Source organism: Dendrobates tinctorius, unplaced genomic scaffold, assembly GCF_039654945.1.
Source record: "Dendrobates tinctorius isolate UK_male_01 unplaced genomic scaffold, ASM3965494v1 ptg000079l, whole genome shotgun sequence".
Taxonomy (NCBI): domain Eukaryota; kingdom Metazoa; phylum Chordata; class Amphibia; order Anura; family Dendrobatidae; genus Dendrobates; species Dendrobates tinctorius.
In genome coordinates this window covers 17,102,664-17,128,400 of record NW_027361747.1, presented here as the reverse complement: position 1 = coordinate 17,128,400, position 25,737 = coordinate 17,102,664, and the positions used below count along the sequence as shown (strand labels likewise).

Below are 25,737 nucleotides of genomic sequence, written 5' to 3'. Positions count from 1 at the left end.
CATACAGTATGATGGCTCTTACGCCCCGCCACACAGTAGGATGTCGCCCACACACAGTATGATGGCCCTGACAACCCTCCATACAGCATGATGGCCATAACACCCTGCCACACAGTAGGATGTCGCCCACACACAGTATGATGGCCCTGACAACCCTCCATACAGCATGATGGCCCTTACACCCCGCCACACAGTAGGATGTCGCCCACACACAGTATGATGGCCCTTACGCCCCGCCACACAGTAGGTAGTCACCCACACACAGTATGATGGCCCTGACACAGGCCTCCATACAGTATGATGGCCCTCACGCCCCGCCACACAGTAGGATGTCGCCCACACAGTATATCAGCATACACATAGCCCTACAAACAGTATAACGCACCCCACGAGCCCTCCTAACAGTATGACGGAACCCTGGAAGAAAAAAATAAAATGCAAAGACGAAAAAAGGTAAAAAACGTAATAATTGTCCTTCTTTGCACTAGTTTGCCGCCAGTGAGCTCCCGCTGCACCTTCTCGCTGCAGTGCACGGCGCCGTGCATACACAGGTACAGCGCAGCCTGACCGCTCTGGAGGCGGCTATCCTCAGCACCGGGAGGAGAGATCACGTGTCCTCACCAGGCGCCTGCGCACTACAATGTATTCCCTGTTGTGTCCTAGAATCTCCCTGTCGCTGTTTCCTGGGCCGGGCTGCGCCTGCGCAGTGTTGTGGCATTAGTGATGGTGGTAGAGTGACGAGCTTGGCGCTCGTAGTGCGCAGACAGCGGGAATTATCTCTGCCACGTTGTAGAGGAGCGGAAGGAGGCCCTGAGCGGAGAGCGGCGGGGACGGCTCGGTGCTGCGCAGCTGTGTGGTGAGTGTCGTGCGGCCGTGTGCATGCTGTGTGGGAGGCGTGTCCTCCTTGTGTAACACACTTGTGCTCCTGATAGGACACACCCCCTGATGTACAGACAACTTTCCAGCTGCCCCTGGTCGTGCCCACATGGGCAGGGGTGTTATCCATACGGTAGGCCTGCCATGTATGACTCATGGTGTGTGTGTGACCCCCATCTGTAGCAGTGGGCTACGCCGGCCCCAGTGTGTCCTGTGCTGTGGAGCAGCAGCTGTCTGCAGGGTGCTGTGTACTGCACCTTCCGGGCCAGCCCCGGGCTCTGCATCCATTATACAGGCTCATGGGTTCTGCTTGTCTGTTATTACATATTCATGTTGTGTAATCTCCTAACATGGTGCAGGCTGTACTCCCCATCATGGCCGTAGGGGGCAGTCATGGAGCCCTGTCTGGACTGTTAGCTGTGGGTGCTGACCGATGTAACATGACTTCTATGCTGTGAAGTAGGGCTACAAGCAGATAGTCCATATGACCCACATGCTGTCCTGGCACAGGGAACCCTGCAGTGTGTCTGCCCCCGCTAGGGGCTTATCCCAGGGGGTGATGACGGTAAGCGCACACGACTGCCTCCTCTCCATCTGAGAAAAACGGGCCCCTTCTGATCAGAGGTTGAAAAAAAGTTCTCTTCCCCCCCCCCCTTCTCCACGCTGTCAGTCCGTGAAAATCTGACTGCGCTCCGATGTTTGTCACGGACCCATAGATTTGCATTGCCAATATTGATCCGACACTTGGACATGTCTCTGATTTTTATTACTGGGACCACTTGTATGGAAATAGATCAGACGTGCACAGCCCTATAGGTGCCAGGGCTATCCCTGAAAACCGCAGATGGCACGTACAGTCAGTGACGTGCCTGCGCCCTAACGCTGCAGATCCTCCTGAGTAGTACTGATGATGGGGTTATGGTAACATGTCTGTGATAACCGGTGTTTTTTTTCAGGAGGGTGGGAAGCCTGTGTGTCCCGTCTGTGCAGAGATTTTGTAATAGCTAATGCGTACAATCTAAGGCCACCGTCACACTATCAGTATTTGGTGAGTTTTCTACCCCAGTATTTATAAGCCCAAACCAGGAGTGGGTGATAAATCCAGAAGTGGTGACGTGTTTCTATTATACTTCTCCCATGATTGTTCCTCTCTTCCTCTCCTGGTTTTGCCTTAGGGCCCCGTCACACATAGCGACTCACCAGCGATCCCGACAACCATATCAACGTGTCAGGATCGCTGGTGCGTCGCTACATGATTGCTGGTGAGCTGTCAAACAGGCAGCTCCACAAGGGACGCCGAGCGGGCGCATCGCTGTGTACGTTAGTTACCAGCGCGCTGATGCAGGGAGCTGGTAACTAAGGTACACATCGGGTTTCTAAGCACCGTGCGCTGCTTAGAAACCCTGCGTTTACCTTGGTTACCAGCGCGCTGATCGCTGGTCATTGCTCTCCCGCCTGTCACACGCAGCGATGTGTGAGGGCCAGCGGGAGAGCAACGACCCAAAAAAAGTCTTGACCTTTCAGGAACGATCAGCGATACCCGGCAGGGGGGCCGGATGCTGATAGCTGTTATGTCTCAAAACTTGTAACTCAGCAGCGATCTCGCTATGTGTGACGGGGGCTTTACAAATACTGAGGTAAAAAACTGACCAAATACTGATAGTGTTGACCATGGCCTAAGGCTAAGTGCACACGTAGCAGAAAATTTCTGCTCAAAAACCTGACTCCCTTCCCAGAAACCGCGCGTTTTCAAAACGCATAGAAATAACCAGAAACGCAGAAAAATCCGTGAAATTAATGAGCATGCTGCGTTTTTTACCGCAATGCGTTTTTTTCACAGTAAAAAACGCATCAGTATGCACAAAGTGCAAAATGCATAGAAATGAATGGGCAGCTTATTTTTAGTGGTTTTATTGGAAAAACCTCTAAAAATACCACTAAAAAAATGCTGTGTGTGAACACAGCCTAAGGCTATGTGCACACGCTGCGGTTCCGCTGCGGTTTTGACCGCAGCAGTTCTGCAGACAGTACAGTAGCATGTTATCCTATGGGATTTACATTCTGCTGTGCACATGATGCGGCTTTTTAACTAATGAAAAGCTGCGTTTTTGGAAACCGCAGAAACAATTGACATGTCAATTATTTCTGCGGATTCTGCTGCGGTTTGCCACCTATTCATTGTCCAAGTGGCAAACCGCAGGGCAAAACTGCAGGTAAAACCAGTTCTGCAGATGAAAAAATCCACAGGTGAATCTGCAGTGTTTGCACATAGCCTTAGGCTTCTTCCAGACAAAGCCATCATTTTCTTAAGTGCTTTTTGTTACGATTTTCGTCAGTGTTTCAGATTTCATAATATGTGATTTTTCTGGTCTAAAAAAATTAAAAAAAAAAAAAAAACTCTCCTGCCCATTGCACTATTACAACTAGACAGGGCACATAGATGACAATGTGTTCTGTAAGTGCGTCTACATGGGACCCATCGACTTGTATGGGTAAAAAAGAGACGTGATTCAGGTAAAAAAAAAAAAAAGACATGTTTTATTATTATTTATTTATTTATTTATTTATTTTTTTTACAGACTACTATAATGGGTAAAAGTTCTATCCATGAAACACGTAAATGATTCACAAACGTTTGAGTAAGACCTTGGGTGACATCCAGGAGTTATCGTGTGTATTCCTATGTAGAGGTTGATGGTTGGTGTATTAGCATTTACGACGCAACCCGACAATTTGCAGACGCAGATTATAAAAAATGTGAATATTAGAACATTTCATCCTGTCCTCATCACGTCCTCGTGGACATTACTGTGCAGGTGCTCATTAAAATTAAGAGGAGCAATCCATGCCATCTCTGGACGCCACTCTTGACTTTAGACGCCTCCTGACAAAGGTTTTGGGTTAAACACGTGTGAAGGTACTGTCACACTTAGCGATGTACCAGCGATTCCGACCAGAGATATGACGCGATCAGGATCGCTGGTGCATCGCTAAGTGGTCGCTAGTGAGCTGCCACACAGGCAGATCTCACCAGCGACATCGCTGGGGACGGGGGTCGCTACTTACCTGTCACACCAGGCGATCCTGCGTCCTCCCGCCCGGCTCCACGCTCGTCTCTCCACAGGAAGCGCCGCAGGAAGCTGACGACGAGAAACAGTACAGGACGTTTTCCTGCGCGATCAGCGATAACCAGCGAGGGAGCGGTCGGAGGTAAGTATCAGACATAGCGATATCGCTTAGTGTGACAGGCCCTTTAGAGTTACTGAATCTTGGCGAGGTACTTATGGTTTACACTTTAACCCCTTTACTCCCAAGGGCGGTTTGCACGTTCATGACCGGGCCAATTTTTACAATTCTGACCACTGTCCGTTTATGAGGTAATAACTCTGGAACTTTTCCATGGATCCCGGTGATCCTGACATTGTTTTCTCGTGACATATTGTACTTCATGTTTGGTAAAATTTCATTTATATAACTTGCGTTTTTTGTGAAAAAAAATGGAAATTTGGCGAAAATTTTGAAAATTTCGCAATTTTCCAACTGAATTTTTATGCTCTTAAATCACAGAGATATGGCACACAAAAAACTTAGTAAATAACATTTCACATATGTTTACTCTACATCAGCACAATTTGGGGACCAAAATTTTTTTTTTGTTAGGAAGTTATAAGGGTTAAAAGTTGACCAGCGATTTCTCATTTTTACAACACCATTTTATTTTTAGGGACCACATCACATTTGAAGTCACTTTGAGGGGTCTATATGATAGAAAATACCCAAGTGACACCATTCTAAAAACTGCACCCCTCAAGGTGCTCAAAACCACATTCAAGAAGTTTATTAACCCTTCTGGTGCTTCACAGGAATTTTGAATGTTTAAAAAAAAATGAACATTTAACTTTTTGTCACAAAAAAAGTTCAGGTTCAATTTTTTTTATTTTGCCAAGGGTAACAGGAGAAATTGGACTGGAAAAGTTATTGTGCACTTTGTCGTGAGTACGCCGATACCTGATATGTTGGGGGAACCACTGTTTGGGCGTATGGCAGAGCTCGGAAGGGAAGGAGCGCCGTTTGACTTTTTCACTGCAAAATTGGCTGGATTTCAGATTGGACGCCATGTCACGTTTAGAGAGCCTCTGATGTGCCTAAACAGTGGAAACCCCCCACAAGTGACCCCATTTTGGAAACTAGACCCCCCATGGAACTTATCTAGATATGTGGTGAGCACTTTGAACCCCCAAGGGCTTCACAGAAGTTTATAACATACAGCCGTACAATTAAAAAAATCATATTTTTTCCACAAAAATGATCTTTTCACAAACAATTTTTATTTTCCCAAGAGTAACAGGACCCCAAAAGTTATTGTGCAATTTGTCCTGAGTACGCTGATACCCCATTTGGGCACAAGGCAGTTTAACCACTATTTGGGCACATGGCAGAGCTCGGAAGGGAAGCAGCGCCATTTAACTTTTCTGGCTGGAATTGAGATCGGACACCATGTCGCGTTTGGAAAGCCCCTGATGTACCTAAACAGTGGAAATCCCCCAATTCTAACTCCAACCCTAACCTAACCCTAGCCCTAATGGGAAAATGGAAATAAATAAATTTGTTTTTATTTTATTATTTTTCCCTAACTAAGGGGGTGATAACTGGGGGTTTGATTTACTATTTATGGCAGGTTTTTATTTTTGGCAGCTGTCGCACGCTAAAAGACGCTTTTTATTGTAAAATTAGTTTTTGCATCACCACATATAGAGAGCTATAATTTTTCCATATTTTGACCCACCGAGTCATGTGAGGTCTTATTTTTTGCGGGACGAGTTGACATTTTTATTGGTACCATTTTCGGGCATGTGACATTTTTTGATCACTTTTTATTCTCATTTTTCGGACGCAGAATGAACAAAAACAAGCGTTTCATGAATTTCTTTTGGGGGGGTGCGTTTACACCGTTCCGCGTGCGATAAAATTGATAAAGCAGTTTTATTCTTTGGGTCAGTACGGTTACAGCGATACCTCATTTAGGTCGTTTTTTTATGTTTTGGCGGTTTTATGCAATGAAAACTATTTTATATAAAAAATAATTATTTTTGCATCGCTTTATTCTGCGAGCTATAACTTTTATTTTATCACTGTAGATGCTGTGTGGCGGCTCGTTTATTGCGGGACAAGATGACGTTTTTAGCGGTTCCATGGATATTTATATGCATCTTTTTGATCGCGCGTTATTGCACTTTTTGTTCGGCGTTATGATAATAAATCATTTTTTTTGCTTCGTTTTTTATTTTTCAAGGGGTTAACTAATGGGACAGTTTTATAGGGTGAGTCATTACGGACGAGGCGATACCAAATATGTGTTCTTTTATTGTTTTTTGTTTTTTTATTTTCAAAAAATGAATTTATTAGGGAATATTTTTTTTTTTTTAATTAGCGATTTTTTTTTTTTAAAAATTATTTTTACACTTTTTTTTACTTTATTATAATGTCCCATGGGGGACCTCACTGTCCTGTGACAGATCGCTGTGACAGATCAGCGATCTGTCACAGGCACTGCTGCAGGCTTCCTCATGCCTGCGCTCTGCGGGCAGTGCGGAAGCCAGCTCCCTGCAGGCCCCCGAAGGTCCCCGTCGCCATATTGTATCCGGGGACCTGCAGGGAAGGCGACCCCCGCAGCGGCGCTGCACATCGCGCTGCTGTGGGGGTCGCAGGGAAGCACAGAGGGAGCCCCCTCCCTGCCGATGCTTCCTTTAACCCCCGGTACACCGCGATCATGTTTGATCGCGGTGTGCCAGGGGTTAACGTGTCAGGGGCGATTCGTGACCACCCCTGACACATTGTGCCTGGTGTCAGCTGTGATAATTAGCTGACACCCGGCCACGATCAGCTCCGCTCCCCCCGTGAGCGCAGCTGATCGCGCTAGACTTACTATTCCGTCCTTGGGACTTAGGTCCCAGGTCACATGGACGGAATAGTATGTCTAAGGCCTCTTTCACACTTCAGTTATTTGCATCAGTTAAAATCCGCCAAAAAGGCAGACAAGCGGATCCGTTCTCAACTGATGTGAACGGATGGCATAGGATCCGTTTTTAGACGGATCCTGAAAATGAGGAAATTTAAAGGAACCGCTGGCCAGAGAGAGAGAGATCGAGAGACTGAAAGAGGCCTAATGTAGGAAAGGGGTTAAAGGGACTGTCGGCACAGAATGTTCAAATCAAGTACAGGCACTCGGTGCATCATGGCAGAGCCAATCATTTTTATACACCTTCCCTCCTGCTTGTTTTCCATCTATCGCTGCCATTTTCTGGCTCTATGAAGCCAGAGCTCTCAATCAAAGAAGGGTGTGGAGATTGAGGGAAAACAAGCTGGTAGAAAGGGGTATATTTTAGATGATAAGACGCTCCGGATTATAAGACGCACCCCAGATTTTGAGGAGAAAAATAGGATTTTTTGTTTTTTAATAAAATGGTGCTTCTTATAATCCATGCATCTTATTTCTTACCAGGGGATGGTGGCTGCAGTGAAGCGGGGTCCCAGGTTCGATGCTGGAAGAGGCAGGAGTGGGGTGATGCTGCAGGCTGGGATGAAGGGGTGTTCCGATGTGGGGCGCACCGCTTCGGGTGTCTCCGATGCTGCGGGGGGGCTCTGCTGACATTTTGTGAAAGGCCGGAACCCCCGCAGTTCCATGGTTTCCTATGCGATGGACTCCGGGAAGATGGCCGCCGGGGCAGTGCATGCACGGATGGAGAGCCCGGGAGATGAGATCTGTGCTGATATCTCATCTCCCGAGAACTTGACACCGAGCTCTCCATCTGCGCATGCGCCGCCCCCGGCGGCCATCTTCCCGGAGTCCACCGCATAGGAATCTATGGAACTGCGAGGGCTCCGGCCTTTCACAAAATGTCGGCAGAGCCCCCGCAGCACTGCCAGACACCCCCTCATCCCAGCCTGCGGCCTGCAGCAATAGTATATCCGCATTATAAGATGCATCCCCATTTTCCCCCCAAATTTTGGGGGAAAAAAGTGCATCTTATAATCCAAAAAATACAGTAAATTATTGGCCCTGCCATGGTGCACTGGGAGTCGGGACTTAGTTTGAACAATCATTTTGTGCCAACATAATCCATTTAAGAACAATGGGGCATTGTATTATTATGTTTTCATATGCAAAAGAGGGTAAGCTTACTGAGTGGCATTCATCAAGTTTGACTCCGCACACATTGATTTCAGCTGAACCCTCTGATATCAGTGGGTTTGGACAACGGTCTAATATGTATGGGAGCACCAGCGACTGATGATCGGGAGAGATGTCAACCACACATGTTTGATTTTGGACTGCTGATGGTATTGTTCTCCGGGAGATAAGTCATCGGCCAATGTGTCAGTCGGCGGCCTAAAGGTACTGTCACACTTAGCGATGTACCAGCGATATGGTGCGGTCAGGATCGCTGGTACATCGCTAAGGCCTGTTTCACACTTGCTTTTTTTTGCAGCGCGTTTTTCCCGCAAAAAAACGCATTGAAAAACGCATACAAAAGCATACAACTGCTGCGTTTTTTTCAAGCATTTTTATGAGCATGCATGAAAAAAACGCAGCGTTTTTATGCGTTTTTATGCGTTTTTATGCGTTTTTATGCGTTTTTAGTGCGTTTTTACCGCGTTTGCGTTTTTTCCAACATTAGGTGGCCCCTCACACTAACCCAAACCATGACTTTACTAACCCTGACCCTGACCCTAACCCTGACCCTAACCCTGACCCTAACCCTGACCCTAACCCTGACCCTAACCCTGACCCTGACCCTAACCCTAACCCTTAACCAAACCATACTTAACCCTAACCCTGACCCTAACCCTTAACCAAACCATACTTAACCCTAACCCTAACTAACCTTAACCCTAACCCTTAACCAAACCATACTTAACCTTAACCCTAACCCTGACCCTAACCCTTAACCAAACCATACTTAACCCTAACCCTGACCCTAACCCTGACCCTAACCCTTAACCAAACCATACTTAACCTTAACCCTAACCCTGACCCTAACCCTTAACCAAACCATACTTAACCTTAACCCTAACCCTTAACCAAACCATACTTGACCCTGACCCTAACCCTGACCCTAACCCTTAACCAAACCATACTTGACCCTAACCCTGACCCTATCCCTAACCCTAACCCTGACCCTAACCCTTAACCAAACCATACTTGACCCTAACCCTAACCCTTAACCAAACCATACTTAACCTTAACCCTGACCCTGACCCTAACCCTTAACCAAACCATACTTGACCCTAACCCTGACCCTAACCCTTAACCAAACCATACTTAACCCTAACCCTGACCCTAACCCTAACCCTAAACCCCCTTAACTAACCCTAACTTTACCCAAACCCCTAAATTCCATTGTCTAAACTAATGGTAAAAAAAAAACGCATGTGCAAAAAAACGCATACATAAGCATGCCAATGCGCACATATGCTCACCATAGACTTATAATGGGTGTCTTGCTGTAAAAAAACGCATTGCGCGCGCATGCGTTTTTTTGAGGCAAATCGGACGCACAAAAAATGCAACAAGTTGCATTTTGTGCGCCCGAGCGCATACCGCAAAAAAACGCATGCGCAGTAAAACGCGTACAAACGCATGTGTATGCGCACATAAGCGCATACCATGCAAAGTATAGGAAAAAAAACGCATGCGCTATTTAGCGCTAAATTACCGCGAAAAAAAACGCAAATGTGAAACCAGCCTAAGTGGTCGCTAGTGAGCTGCCACACAGGCAGATCTCACCAGCGACATCGCTGGGGACGGGGGTCGCTACTTACGTGTCACACTAGGCGATCCTAACGTCCTCCTGCCCGGCACAACAGGAAGCGCCGCAGGAAGCTGACAACGAGAAACAGTCCAGGACGTTCTCGCGCAATCAGAGATAACCAGCGGGGGAGCGGGACGTAGGTAAGTATCAGACACAGTGATATCGCTAGCAATATCGCTATAACGTCACAAGTTATAGCGATATTGCTAGCGATATCGCTTAGTGTGACAGTACCTTTACAAGCGCTCGTGTATGGGAGAGTTGGCTGAGATAGTTGTCAACCAAAAGATCATCCGAAGCATCGTTTGGCCGACAGCTATTGTGTGTGGCCAGCCTTACTGTTTCGCCATTTTGGCTTCATCGTGTGTGTCTGAATAAAGTCTCTTACAGTCTCAGTGCTCTTCTAATGGATATTGTGGATGTTCCCTTTTTTTTTTTTTTTTTTTTTTTTTTTTTTTTAACATTTTGTTGTTGCCTACAGGCTGACTCATCACACAGTTTCTGCCAATTTTCTGTAGTAAAACTGTTTTTCTATTGCACACAAATGTTGAGACTTTTAATGTTTTTATGCCAGTCTTTACCACCCACCCACACTTTTTGAAAGAGGTGAATATATAATCATTTTCTCCACTGAAGTGAAGTAAATTACAACACCGTGTATTCCAATCCCTGACTGGAGTACATTTCTTGCTGTGATGCATGGCAGCTGAAAGATGCACCAAATTCATTAAAGGATGCCGCTTGGATGGCTTCCAAGATATCAGTCTCGATGAGTAAGGACCTTTTATGTTCTATTAATTCTACTTGTGTTAGTGCTCTTACTTACACATTGTAGATTGGTTCAATACTTTACATTTTTATTTTGAGACCAACATCAGTTTGCAATAGAGAATATAATCTTTTCTATTATATTTACCCTGTGCTCTGAATCCAGGCCTGATTTTAGCTTACAAACAGAGGCAAAATATGGCTTAAATCAAGAGTGTGAACGAGACCAGGCGGTGCCAACCACAATCACATACAGAGGCCAATGGACTGGCCATTCACTTCTGAATGTGGGTATTTATTATTCGCTCCTCCTTGAAGAGTCAATTTGCATAATTAGCGCATTTCCCAGTGGAACATTGCAGCATTAAGCCTCCTCATCTCGACATGCTTAGCATGTCATTCTCCACAAGGAGAAATGATACTTTTTGGATATCGATCAGACGCCTCTCACAGCCATATCAGATCTCACACTTTGCACTGACGAGGGGCAGTACCCCGAAACACAGTGTCTGCAAATTGAGATTCTGGCTTGGCTTTTATCCTAAGTCATGTAACAAGGCTCGTTAAAGGGTCAACATTGACTTTTAGGATTGCTGCTTCCAATAGGTGGCGTTAGAGTTCTAGTCCTCTTCCTCTCTGAAGAGACAATTTGCATAATTAGCATATTTCCCAGAGGAGCATTGCAGCTTTAAGTCTCCTCACCTCGACATGCTTAGCATGTCATTCTCTGCAAGGAGAAATTATACTTCTTGGATATTGATGCGAGAAACTCACACGAATTTACGAAGTTGGGACACATTATTCATGTACAGTTGTGGCCAAAAGTATTGACACCCCTGCAATTCTGTCAGATAATACTCAGTTTCTTCCTGAAAATGATTTCAAACACATTCTTTGGTATTATCTTCATTTAATTTGTCTTAAATCAAAAAACACAAAAAGAATTGTCCTAAAGCCAACTTGGATATAATTCCACACCAAACATAAAAAAGAGGGTGGACAAAAGTATTGGCACTGTTCGAAAAATCATGTGATGCTTCTCTAATTTGTGTAATTAACAGCACCTGTAACTTACCTGTGGCACCTAACAGGTGTTGGCAATAACTAAATCACACTTTCAGCCAGTTGACATGGATTAAAGTCGACTCAACCTGTGTCCTTGTGTGTACCACATTGAGCATGGAGAAAAGAAAGAAGACCAAAGAACTGTCTGAGGACTTGAGAAACCAAATTGTGAGGAAGCATGAGCAATCTCAAGGCTACAAGTCCATCTCCAAAGACCTGAATGTTCCTGTGTCTACCGTGCGCAGTGTCATCAAGAAGTTTAAAGCCCATGGCACTGTGGCTAACCTCCCTACATGTGGACGGAAAAGCAAAATTGACAAGAGATTTCTACGCAAGATTGTGCGGATGTTGGATAAAGAACCCCGACTAACATCCAAACAAGTTCAAGCTGCCCTGCAGTCCGAGAGTACAGCAGTGTCAACCCGTACTATCCGTCGGCGTCTGAATGAAAAGGGACTGTATGGTAGGAGACCCAGGAAGACCCCACTTCTTACCCCAAGACATAAAAAAGCCAGGCTGGAGTTTGCCAAAACTTACCTGAAAAAGCCTAAAACGTTTTGGAAGAATGTTCTCTGGTCAGATGAGACAAAAGTAGAGCTTTTTGGGCAAAGGCATCAACATAGAGTTTACAGGAGAAAAAAGAGGCATTCAAAGAAACGAACATGGTCCCTACAGTCAAACATGGCGGAGGTTCCCTGATGTTTTGGGGTTGCTTTGCTGCCTCTGGCACTGGACTGCTTGACCGTGTGCATGGCATTATGAAGTCTGAAGACTACCAACAAATTTTGCAGCATAATTTAGGGCCCAGTGTGAGAAAGCTGGGTCTCCCTCAGAGGTCATGGGTCTTCCAGCAGGACAATGACCCAAAACACACTTCAAAAAGCAATAGAAAATGGTTTGAGAGAAAGCACTGGAGACTTCTAAGGTAGCCAGCAATGAGGCCAGACCTGAATCCCATAGAACACCTGTGGAGAGATCTAAAAATGGCAGTTTGGAGAATACACCCTTCAAATATCAGGGACCTGGAGCAGTTTGCCAAAGAAGAATGGTCTAAAATTCCAGGAGAGCATTGTAAGAAACTTATTGATGGTTACCGGAAGCGGTTGGTCGCAGTTATTTTGGCTAAAGGTTGTGCAACCAAGTATTAGGCTGAGGGTGCCAATACTTTTGTCTGGCCCATTTTTTGAGTTTTGTGTGAAATGATCAATGTTTTGCTTTTTGCTTCATTCTCTTTTGTGTTTTTTCATTTAAGACAAATTAAATGAAGATAATAATACCAAAGAATTTGTGTTTGCAATCATTTTCAGGAAGAAACTGAATATTATCTGACAAAATTGCAGGGGTGTCAATACCTTTGGTCACAACTGTATGTGAGGTCATAAAAACTGGCACCCCTGAAGGTGGATATATGCAAAATTGCCTTTATTTTCTGCCAAACGAACAGGAGAGAAAAAGGAAAAATGACGGGTGCGTTCACACGTCTCAGTACACGAGTGTTCTATCCTCAGCATGTTACAGTAGCAGCAAAGTGAAGGATGTTTTGCAAAATGTATCCACGAGCAGCGGTAAAACAATCTGTAGCAGAAGTTGACCTGCGGCGCTCATGTCATATCCGTGGCAGGCTAATGTGTGCTGCGGATTTCTACCTTGCATGGTGTATGTGGAGGTACAGAAGTGTGCAGGAATAGCAAACTCAGCTGCGCTCATAAGTCTAATGTTGGCAGATGATAAGTTTAATGTTTTGCTATCCGCTTTGAAAGGAGAAAGACCTGTTATGGCAGAGGCTGCACCCAGTGTTACTGAGAGGGAGGACCTGGTGTAGGAGCAGTGGCAGCATACAGTGACCAGGGTTTATCAGGAATTTGGGCTAATGGCATTCTGGCTAATGGCATTCTGAATTGTCGCGTTGTTTTCGTCCCTAATATATATATATTGGATCTAGTCGTGGAATCATGGAATCATAGAATCATAGAATCGTAGAGTTGGAAGGGACCTCCTGGGCCATCTGGTCCAACCCCCTGCTCAAAGCAGGATTCGCTAAATCTTCCCAGTCAGATGTCTGTCCAGCCTCTGTTTGAAGACTTCCATTGAAGGAGAACTCACCACTTCTCGTGGCAGCCTGTTCCACTCATTGATCACTCTAACTGTCAAAAAGTTTTCTAATATCTAATCTGTGTCTCCTCCCATTCAGTTTCATCCCATTGCTTCTAGTCTTTCCTTGTGCAAATGAGAACAAAGTTGATCCTTCTACAATGTGACAGCCCTTTAGATATTTGTAGACAGCAATTAAGTCTCCTCTCAGTCTTCTCTTTTGCAAACTAAACATTCCCAAATCCTGCAACCTTTCCTCATAAGACAGGGAATGAAGTGATCTTATACTCAGTGGTTATAACACAGGCAAGTACCCTTGTTAAGCATGGATGATTGAGCACAGGCTGCTCCTGAAGCAGGGTCCACTCTGTTCGGAAGTCGCAGGATCTTTGTAGCCAGTGATTGACAGCAGCGGTCAGGTAACTTGAAGAATGCATCATCGGAAAAACATCTGCACTCTTCAAGTCACCTGACCGCTGCTGCCAGTCACAGGCTACAGGCGGTCCTGTGACTTCCTAACAAGGCACAGACTTCCGGGGGAGCTTTCCGCCAGATCTGCAATGGCTCTGGATGGCTAAAATAATAAGCAGTATGAGACCATTGTAGCATATGTTGCAGCTTTGCATTATGACATGGCTTATTTTTTTCCTACCTGTAAAGACAAACAGCAGGATGAGGAGTATGATCTGTCTATCATTGCTCCTGTTCTACACATTGGCATTACTGGATGGATCATGGGTTGGGCCAGAATGGCAGCAGATATTGTCAGACACTTACGTGCAATGCTTTTCTCATGGTTTGGATGCTGCAGTAATTGTTGGTTGCAGTGTAACCCTAATGGCCACATCTGCAGCTTTTGGAAGAATGGCAGCTAAATTACGGAGGTGGAAGTGCACTCCCAGCAGAAACAGCTGTCTAATTACTAATGAATTAACAAGCCTGTGTTGTAGGGTATCCTCCTGTGCCTCGGGGAACTCTGCTATGTAGCTATGAGGAGTAGTTAAGAAGATAGGTAAAATAAGGAACTGGACTGAAGAAAAGCTCATCTCACCCTTGTGGAACTTGAATAGGAGGAATTCCTGTATCAGAACTGCTCCTGTTCTAAGCAGCGCTCGTCTCCTGGTGCGTTCACTGAAGAATAGCCTGAAGATTGGTTCAACTGTAACAAGGTCTTTTCTTTATACTTGTGCATGCCTTGTCCACGTTTAGAAATCCGTGAGCTTCTAAGGGTACGTTTCCACGTACCGTTCTTGCTGCGCTTTGGATGGAGCGGAAAACCCAGTCTGCCCAAAGCCCCGTCCCCGTCTGGCCGCGCGGTGATTCCGGATGTGCTCAGGGAACACATCCGGAATCACCGCAGGGTAGCCAGAGAGTAGACAGTTTACCTTGCGGAGACTGAGCGTTAGGGTACCGTTACACATAGCGATGCACCAGCGATCCCGACAACGATATGGATCGCTGGTGCATCGCTAAGTGGTCACTAGTGAGCTGCCACACAGGCAGATCTCACCAGCGACATCGCTGGGGTCGGGGGTTGCTACTTACCTGTCAGACGCGGCGATCCTGACGTCTTCCTGCCCGGCTCCACGCGTCGCTCGTCGGCGCCACAGGAAGCGCCCGATGAGAAATGATCCAGGAGCTTCTCGCGCGACGAACGATGAGCAGCGGGGGAGCCGGTCCGAGGTAAGTATCACATGCAGCGATATCGCTAGCAATATCACTGCAATGTCACAAAATCGGTGACTTTACAGCGATATTGCTAGCGATATCGCAGTGTGTAACGGGGGCTTTAGCCTTAAATCGATAATTGTTTGAATGCTTGTTTAAACAGGCAGACCAAAGTAAGCGATACACACTCAGCGACCACTTAGTGCACACAGGCTGCCGTTGTTCTCAGCAGTGCGGGTCCTGATTACACAGGATGAGGCATCACAGATCTTCACACTGCATAAAAGATCTTTCCAACCGATGCACAAGCGATTTGCAAAACGCTCAGTAATTGTTTAATCAGTAGCCTGTTTACATGACAAGATAATCATGAAACATTTTATACAAAAAAAAACGCTCATTCACACTTATCAAAAGCAGTGTAAATGCTCTTTGAGAGGTTATCCGGGGCGTTGTAAAAAAAGAAAACATGGTGCCTAGGCACCAACAGGTAGGGAATTGCAACTTGCCTGCCTGTTGTGCCGGCGCCATTCTCCCCCGGCACAGAGCGATCACAGACTGGGAGTCAGCTGTCTCTGCTGACACAACGGTGCGGGACTTCTGCCATCATTTTAATTGACATCCAGATCCCCAGTTAGGCAGCGGGAAGACAGCTGTCAGTCAAAATGACTCCGGAAGTCCCCGCCCTGTCTACGGAGCAGAAAAGAAGCCTCTGCTCTGTAGATGGGACATCAGCAGAGGCAGCTGAATCCCTGGCAGGAGTCGTATGTGACAGCTCTTGGTCGGTTAAGAACTTCTCCGTGCACAACAGGCAGGTAGGTTGCAATTGCTGCCTGTTAGTGCTTAGGCATGTTTTTTGTCTAGGATACTCCCTTTTAAGGTTCAGTAGTCATCCTTTAGAAAGGATCCAGCAGCCATCCATTGACAAAAAAAAGCAGGGCTATGGAGTGGGTAAGCCAAACCTCCGATTAAATATCCATGACTCTGATCCCTCTGTCCGGCCTTACTATTGAGCCTGTACATAAAGTGCAGCACAGATTCACCTCAACTACAACTCCACAGCATCGGTCACTACTGAGAATGTACATAAAGGGCAGCACAGATTCATCTTATCTACGACTCCACAGCACTGGTCACTACTGAGCATGGACATAAAGTGCAGCACAGATTCATTCCCCCCTACGACTCCACAGCACTGGTTAATACGAAGCATGTACATAAAATGCAGCACAGATTCATCTCATCTACGACTCCACAGCAACGGTCACTACTGAGCAATGTGCATAAAGTGCAGCACAGATGCTTCTCATCTACGACTCCACAGCAATGGTCACTACTGAGCAATGGGCATAAATGCAGCAAAGATTCATTCGCCCCTACGACTCCACAGCACTGGTCACTACTGAGCATGTACATAAAATGCAGCACAGATTCATCTTATCTACGACTCTCCAGCAACGGTCACTACTGAGCATGTACATAAAATGCAGCACAGATTCATCTCACCTCTGACTCCACAGCACTGGTCACTACTAAGCATGTACATAAAGTGCAGCACAGATTCATCTCATCTACGACTCCACAACACTGGTCACTACTGAGCATGTACATAAAGTGCAGCACAGATTCATCTCATCTACGACTCCACAGCAATGGTCACTACTGAGCAATGTGCATAAATGCAGCAAAGATTCATCTCATCTACGACTCGCCAGCACTGGTCACTACTGAGCATGTACATAAAGTGCAGCACAGATTCATTTCCCCCTACGACTCCACAGCACTGGTCAATACTAAGCATGTACATAAAATGCAGCACAGATTCATCTCATCTACGACTCGCCAGCAACGGTCACTACTGAGCATGTACATAAAGCGCAGCACAGATTCATCTCATCTATGACCCCACACCACTGGTCACTACTGAGCATGGACATAAAGTGCAGCACAGATTTATCTCATCTATGCCTCCACAGCACTGGTCACTACTGAGCCTGTACATAAAGTGCAGCACAGATTCATCTCAACTATGACTCCACAGCACTGGTCACTACTGAGCCTGTACATAAAGTGCAGCACAGATTCATCTCATCTATGACTTCACAGCACTGGTCACTACTGAGCATGTACATAAAGTGCAGCAAAGATTCATCTCACCTCTGACTCCACAGCACTGGTCACTACTGAGCATGTGCATAAAGTGCAGCACAGATTCATCTCACCTCTGACCCCACACCACTGGTCACTACTGAGCAAGTAGATAAAGTGCAGCACAGATTTATCTCATCTATGACTCCACAGCACTGGTCACTCCTGAGCCTGTACATAAAGTGCAGCACAGATTTATCTCATCTATGACTCCACAGCACTGGTTACTAAGCATGTACATAAAGTGCAGCACAGATTCATCTCAACTAAAAGCCCAGATCCTTAGATCAGGAACAGAACAGACATTTATAGGACATTTCATAACTCTCCCAAATTCTTATGAAAACATTTACAGCACAGCCTGCATTGTACTCCTGTACCCAATTTATTATATATTTTAGTAGTCGGCCTATTTTATTCCCAAAACAGTTGTGCTGACAACTTTTTTTGTCCACCTGAAAAAATTTGATCTCCATTGGATTTGTTTTTTCAACATTGAAGTCTGTGGAAAATGGATCGGTTAATTAGCCATCAGTTTTTCTCCCATTTGAAAAGGATCTGTTCTTTTGCTTACTGGAGGTGGAAAAGTGAATATTTACTGGATGTGAGCATACAAGTAATTAACTTTATGAAACATATCCAGTAAATAAAAAACGGATCCATATCAAATGGAAGCACAATGGCTAATTAACAGATCTGTTTTCCATAGACTTAAATGCAAAATGGAAAAATGGATCCAGTTGAAATCCGGCAAAGCGGAGGGGATTTACAGAAATCTCATGCCCTCTGTTACTTTTAAACGCATCGTAAACTCACCTGTGCGCGTTTCAGATTTGCAACGTCTGTTACGGGTACGCTGAATTTCCCCATATACTTGCATTAGGTGCGGAATTTCCACAGGTAAAATATGCACTTGCGTTTTTAGAGCATTTCCTGCACGCATCAAAACGTAGGTAATCCGCATCTGAGCATGTCTATAAACTTTATGAAAGCCAAATTCTGCACTGCCACTGATGACATGACTGATTTATACCTGTCTCTTTTCTGCCTTAATATTATTTGCTGCTCCATTTCCTTTTGTGCCTGACAGTCACCTTTGTTTCTTTTACTATCATGAAAGGGTACACATCCGGCTGTGAAGGGGTTGAAGGGTCCTGAAGGAAGTGGAGAGGTGGCGTATGTCTGAAGAGTTTACCCCTCTGTAAATCGGAGCCTGCTCCATCCCATCAGGTCACTGCACTTTTTATGGGAACCAGTAAGCAGATATTTGCTCCCCAATAGAAGGCATGGAATAAATCTGGCCCCCAATAGTCAGAATTATGCCATGTATTGCAAATTTGTCCCAACATAGCCAGTGCTTCTGATTCTGCTGTAATTGGCCGGCTTTTATCTAATGTGCATGGCCAGTTTTCAATTTGACCCAATGTATTTTTTGCAAGTTTCAAGGTTACTCCGGTGGAGGCTTTTACTCCCTTGGTTCCGGTTACACTCAGCCCTGTTTAATTTACGGAAATGTTTTTTTTTGTTTTTTTGTTTTTTTTATATAAAGGTCATAAAATATTTGGGCAGTTGTGATACTAACAAAGTATTTACTCTTTTTTTAATCTCCTGCTGCATTATTGATGTGCCCATCTGGCCACCTCACCGCTGCAGTCAATCACTGGCCTCTACAGTGATTATTTGGTTGTTTTATCACTTTATGGTGAACTAGAAACCTGTTTTGGAACTCTGGCATCTTGGTTACCCGAGGTATGCAGGTCAGATGTAACCAAATTTAGAAGTAAATAGTTTTGGTATTTTTTCAAATATTCATGTGAGTGAAAAAAGTGTCTGATAAGAATTAAAGCCGGTCTGTCACCAGTTCCTGCAAATTTAAACCGTATACGTTATTAAATAGACCTAATGAGCCTGTTGTGCTTACTCTGTATATCATGTAAGGATGGTAGCATGATCCTGATATTATATCATCATATTATGAATACAGCTAATAAGTCAGTACATTCAGTCTTGACAACCTGACCTAGTGATTAACACCCTCTGTAGTTCAGGGGTCCCGAGTTCAAATTCCATCAAGGAACAACATCTGCATAGAAACTTATGTTCCTCACATTTTTGCGTGGGTTTCCACTTGGTGCTCCAGGTTCCTCCCATATTGACCTCCCAGCAGTCCTCCCAATCTGTGCATGCGCTGCCACGGCACCACTTTTTTTGTTCTAGTGCTGCCCTCAGGAGGCAGGTCACTCACAAGGCAGTGATCTGTCGTACAGACACCAGAAGCTGGCAGAGGGGCCAGGGCAGAGCCGTAGACTCCACACCCAGTCCTGCCCTTATACACTTAAAGCTTATTCCACCAAAATTTCAAATGTGGATTAAAGAACAACCGCAATGTGGAATTCTTCATAAAGGGAACAGATCATGTCCTTTGTAGCATGTGAATTGTGCTCAGTGCGTTGATAGTGATACAATGTGCATCACCGACGTGTTTTTTTTCATTAAAAACTGTGCTGTAATCACGTGCAAAAAGCACTTTATATAGTTAGATTGTACCTGCTCATTTAGTCACAGGGGTGTGCTTCATTCAAGCAGAAAGGTAGAAATTCAGCACTCCCAAATGGAGATAGCTTAAGTCTTAGTCTTTATTAGAAGTCTACAAAATCACGAACCAGAACAGGTGACATGTTAAAGTTGACGCGTTTCTGGCAACAGCTCTTAGTCATAGAATGACTTCTATGACTAAGGTCCCAGCTTCACTGACTATGCGGCCGGAGCTGCTCGTCAGAACGCGTGTGCAGCTCCCCGACACTGCGCAGGCGGGGCTCTGCCATACACTGCGCAGGCGGGGCTCTGCCATACACTGCGCAGGCGGGGCTCTGCCATACACTGCGCAGGCGGGGCTCTGCCATACACTGCACAAAAGCAGGATTTTTCAAAGCGGATTTGAGTGACGTTGGCGCCACCCCGGGAACATCATTCAAATTGCACGGGCGGCAACATGCATGACTGAATAAAATGAAGCACACCCCTATGACTAAATGAGCAGGTACAATCTATATAAAGTGCTTTTTTTTCCACACGATTACACCGCCGTTATTAATGAAGAAAGGCGTTAGTGATGCACATTGCGTCCCTGACAACACACTGGGGGCAGATTACATGTTAAAAAGGACGTGACAGGTTCCCTTTAAAGGTAGCAGAGCCATTGTGGCCGAGCCTCTACTTTACATTGCTAGATCATGCTGACAGATTCTCTTGAAGCGATGGCATATTCATGTCATCACTGTATAAAACCAAAATACCTCATCAATGACGGAGCCCCATACAGCGTAATTTGCTATTAAAATGGTGGATGTGTATCTGTGCCCCAGCTGCACAGGTGCAGTGACAATTCGAGTGCATGTGTACATATTATCCAGGATAAGGTCTTTAAAACTACTCAGCAAAATATCTTCATTTTTATTGCCTTCCTGGTGACTAGTTGTTCTGTGACACCTGACCTGTCACTGTTGTCAGGGATGGGCAGGGTTAGCGAGCCAAACAATTGTCTACATTCATATAATGTGTAAGGAATCTGAGACTATTGAGAGTTATCTTATGAGATGCTGTCTGTAAGGGCTGGTTTATGTGTTATTGTTTTGTGACTTTCCAAATTGCTTATTATGAGAAGCGTTTACTGTGTGCACATAACCTAAAGGGTAACTGTACGTCTCAATTTGCAACTCTGAGCTGTTGAGAGAGTTGTTGCCCATGAGATGGACTCCTGCTCTTCACTTCTTAGTCATCACACAGAGTAGAAGTATGGAGGAAATTATACCGTGTTATTGAGCTGTGTCTATGTGAATCCTTCTCTGAGGTTTAAAAAAAATTGTTAGAAAGCTGAGCACCATCTCTGTCTCTCCCTCTGCCTGTTTCTTCACATTGTTCCTGACTCTTTACACAGAGTATATTAAGAGGTATACCCTGTCACATCACTGTGCTTGGCAGTCAATCTAATTAGTGGGGAAGGAAGCAGAATTCTCCGATCCGACATTAGTTACTTTTTCACATGTACTATTGCCTTTTGAAAAGTTTATTGAAGCGACCATTCCCTTTTAATGCTATTTCACATACAACATGCATGTCAAACTCTGGTCCGTGAGCCGAATCTGGCCCACAGGGTGATAAATTTGACCTGTGATACCAGAACCAAGACCCCTATGTGGGGGCCCTTATTCTGTAAGGAGGACTTTGTGTGACCCATTATACTATAAGGAGGACAGAGGGGCCATTATACTGTTTGTAGGACTTTGTGGGGCCCGTTGTTCTGTATGGAGGACTGTATGTGACCCCATTATACTGTATACTGGTTGGCTGGCAACTTCTACGAGTTTTTAATTTTGTCCCTCTGCGCGTTTGAGTTTGCCATCCCTGACATAGACGTGCCACATATACAGAAAATCTAATTTGTCGGGAGTGATTTGTTCATTTGAACCCCATAGAGCTCCATCCTAATGTTGAAAATGTTTAGGATTAATCTATCTCTGGTGTGTACAACCAAAGTTTTGTGCTCTTTTATTAATGATTTTCCCCTTATAAACAAAGCATGTGCATTAATGCATATGGTCCAATGCTATGTAAAATGAATCCAGAAGACAAGAATGTTTTGTGTGCTTTACCCTGCAGTTTTGGTTGTTCCTTCCAATCATAAATGAGTGGGGTTGTGGGTTTGCCAGGATGACTCACTAGTAAAGTGTTCTCCTGATACTACATCAGCCCATGCTTCATGCTCTGGCATGCTGACATACCCACCTTCTCACTAGGTTAAAGACAATTTTTTATTATGAATTTAGATTTATTTTATTACATTTTTTGCTGTATTGTGCTTTTATTCTGGGAAGAAAAATAGAGAAATGTTTATACTGATAAAGAAATCTGAGTGTCTAAATTCCCACCTTTTATCTGCTACTTTGGTTTAATTTTTAATGTTGACTAGTTATAAAAAAAATGTTCCTGCTAGATTTTCTTTAATGTCCCAAAAAATGTTTAGACCATAAATTATTTTTCTTTACATATTTTACCTGTAAATGGAAGAAGAAATGACAGCCTTAAAGGGCATCTGTCAGTAGGAACAACAGTCAGCCGTCTATATGGGCTTTTAGATCATAGGATAAATTGATGCCTTGATATCTGATCCGATATCTTATTCCAAAAAAATCAACGTTTTTCTTAATATGTAAATGAGCCTCCAGAACTTATTTTGTATGAAAGGAGGACTTTCCAGTTTTGTGATGCAACAACGACATCGCTGTGTGTGACACGTATCAGCGACCGCCCCCCCTGCCGGGTATCGCTGATCGTGATGGATCGTCCTGGGCCGTTTTTTGATCGTTGGTCTCCCGCTGGCCAGCACGCATGGCTGCGTGTGGCAGCAGGAGAGCATCGATCAGCGATGCTGCACGCTGGAATCCAATGTAAACAGCGGGTATCTAGGAGCCGCGCGGCTCTTAGATACCCGCTGTTTACATTGGAAACCAGCTTGCTCGCTGGTCCTGATCGCTGGTGTGTCTTTATAACCAGGGCTGTGGAGTCGGAGTCAGTTTTGGTTGGAGTCGGTAGAAATGTACCGACTCAGACTCCAGCTTTTTAAAAAATGTATTAATATTTCATAATTGAACTTTCATATGAATTTTATAAATGTTACTCAAATATATGTGTTCTATCAAACTATGAACAACAGTGATAAGCAGTTCTGCTGGAGATAGACATTTCTTACTTCTTGTGTGTCACTGTTCTCCACTGCCCTTATCTAATCTTATACTTGGTTAACCTCATGCTGCCCCAACCCCCCTACTTACAATGTATGAAACTGAAAGTGAAAATGTGTTGCAAATTCTTAGTAGTAAAGCTCCTCCTCTAGACTAGATCATAGTAGGTGTGCGTCATCCAAGCATCTCACAGCTGCCTGCTACTCAGAAGAGGAAGACTGTAAGAAGTATTATCCTTTCAACAAACTTTGCATCAGTTAACTGTGAGTACATGAGGAATAATAACAGTATTACTGACCACTATATCAGTTGTACGACCTGGCAATAATTTTGTACAATTGTTTTTAGGAAAAACAATTGTCATTTGGATTGTGAATGCAGAATTAAAAACCTGAGAATGTCAAAGAAGCATCACATTAAATCAGCTGTATTTGAACATTTCACCATCACTCAAGATAGAAAACATTATGTCTGTCAGTGTATGACAAATGATCCAGACGAAAACAAATGCTGTGAAGCCAAGATGAGTGCATATTCAGGCAAAGATAAAAATGCTCCTACCAGAGCTTCTAATCTAAAGAGACATTTACAGCGCTTTCATCCAGAAGTACTGAAAGCAGTGGATGAGAAAGACTGCATCCAAACCAATGAACCAGTGCCCAGCTCTTCCAGCCAAACAAAGGAGCAGAGAACTTTGCAGCCATCAGTTGCAAGATATTTTGTCAGTGACAAAGTTACTGTGACAATGACAGTAGTTACATTTAAAAAACAGATCATAGAGCTTGTTGTAAAGGATAGTGTGCCTATTGCATTATTTTCACGACCAGCTTTTATGTGTCTGAATGGGGAAATGGCCCGACCAGCTTTTGTGTGTCTGAATGGGGAAATGGCCCGCAAGCTTGGTGTTTCTCTGGAGAGAGAGAGTATTAGAAAATTAGTAATCGAAGAAGCTTTTAAACAAAAGGAAGAACTTAAAAAAACTCTCAAGGGACGCTTTCTGTTTCTTAAAATGGATGCCTGCACACGTCACAGAGTGAACTATTTTGCCATCAATGTCCGATTTGTTTGTGACAAAAATGAAATAGTTACCAAGACATTGGCAGTAAAAGACACCAAAGCTCATCACACCAGTGAGTTTCTCCAGGTCTTGGTGGAAAAGGTTCTGCAAGACTATGAACTTAAAAAAGAGCAAGTTCTTTCTGTCGTAACTGACAATGCTTCAAATATGATAAGTACTATTAAGCTAATGAATGAGAGTAATGATGGTGACCAGCAGCTAGAAGAACATTCTGGGTCCACAGACACAGAAATGTTTGAAATAGAGGAACACAGTATTGTAACTGAGGAGCAAACTGAAGTTGCTTCAGATGAACAGCAACATGATAGTTTAGATGATCTTGTTGAAACTGTGTCAATATGTTCTTTCATTCATCACATGTGCTGTGTTGTGCATACGCTACAGCTGGCTATAAGAGACAGTCTGCAAGAAGGACATGCTGCTGCACTGATTGGCAAGGTGAGAAAATTGGCTACTGTTGCCAGAACCCCTAAAGTTGACTCGATTTTGAAGAGACGTGCTGGAAAAGGGGCAATTATTGATCAAGCCACACGATGGGGCAGTACTTAATGATTCAGCGCATGGTTGAACTGAAAACCTTTCTTGTAGACATGGCTAACCCTCAACTGACGCTAAATGAAAGTCAGTGGAATCAGGTGACTGAGCTGGAAAAATTGTTAGAGCACCCATTTACAGTGACTAAAAAATTACAAGCAGAGGACTTAACTCCAGGTATTTTCTTAAAGGAGTGGAAGAACCTGATGTTTCGCCTGTCCCAAAGAGGAGGGTTAATTGCAAGTGGCATTGCTACATCAATGAAACAGAGAGAGGAGCTACTATTACAAAATAACATTCTTTTGGCAGCTGTTTATGTAGACCCAATGCATCGGATTCTTCTAGATGATCAACAGCTAAGTAAAGGAAAATAAGCTCTGTTTGAAATAGCAGTAAGGATGAAAGGGTTGCAGAACAGTCAGGAGGAACAAGAAGAATTTGGTCGTCCTGCCACATCTTCACCCTCATCATCAACTGATGAAGAATTTAATTTCGAAAAATATTTGGATCACAAGGACCGTGCAAAGCGTTCCCGCATAGAAGAGTCATCCCCATCAAGGAACACAGCCAGTACATTTCAGCAGAATTTTTCATGTGCACTAAAAGAAATTGAGAAATTTGACCGTTCATCAAAAATAACAGTGCAACAAGCGATTCCTCTGTATCCTGACATTGTCAGATGTTGCCCGAGTGGTTACTGCTTTGTCACCAACACAAGTTAGTGTAGAGAGGTTGTTCTCTGCTCTCAAAATAATTAGATCAGATTTGAGGGCATCCATGAAGGAGGATCTGACAGAGGCAATACTTTTTCTGAGGACAAATTTATAGATTTCTTCTTATTAACTGCATAAAAGTGTTTATTGCATATTTACTTACAGTTTAGAAAAGTTTATAAAAGTTATTTGCTATATTCTAATTGTATTCTAATAAATGTAGTTTTTGCTCTAAGTGGTCT

The 25,737-nt window shown here is 44.3% G+C and overlaps 1 protein-coding gene across 3 annotated transcripts in view; it reads left to right on the top strand.

Moving 5' to 3' along the window:
* Positions 1 to 688: 688 nt before the first annotated feature.
* The window catches only part of CLOCK (clock circadian regulator), a 127,873-nt gene continuing 102,824 nt past the window's right edge, over positions 689 to 25,737 (top strand). For 2 of the 3 annotated variants that reach the window (XM_073583560.1, XM_073583558.1), the window contains exon 1: positions 689 to 856. The gene's annotated coding sequence lies outside the window, so the exon portion shown is untranslated. The other variant, XM_073583559.1, reaches the window with a different exon arrangement.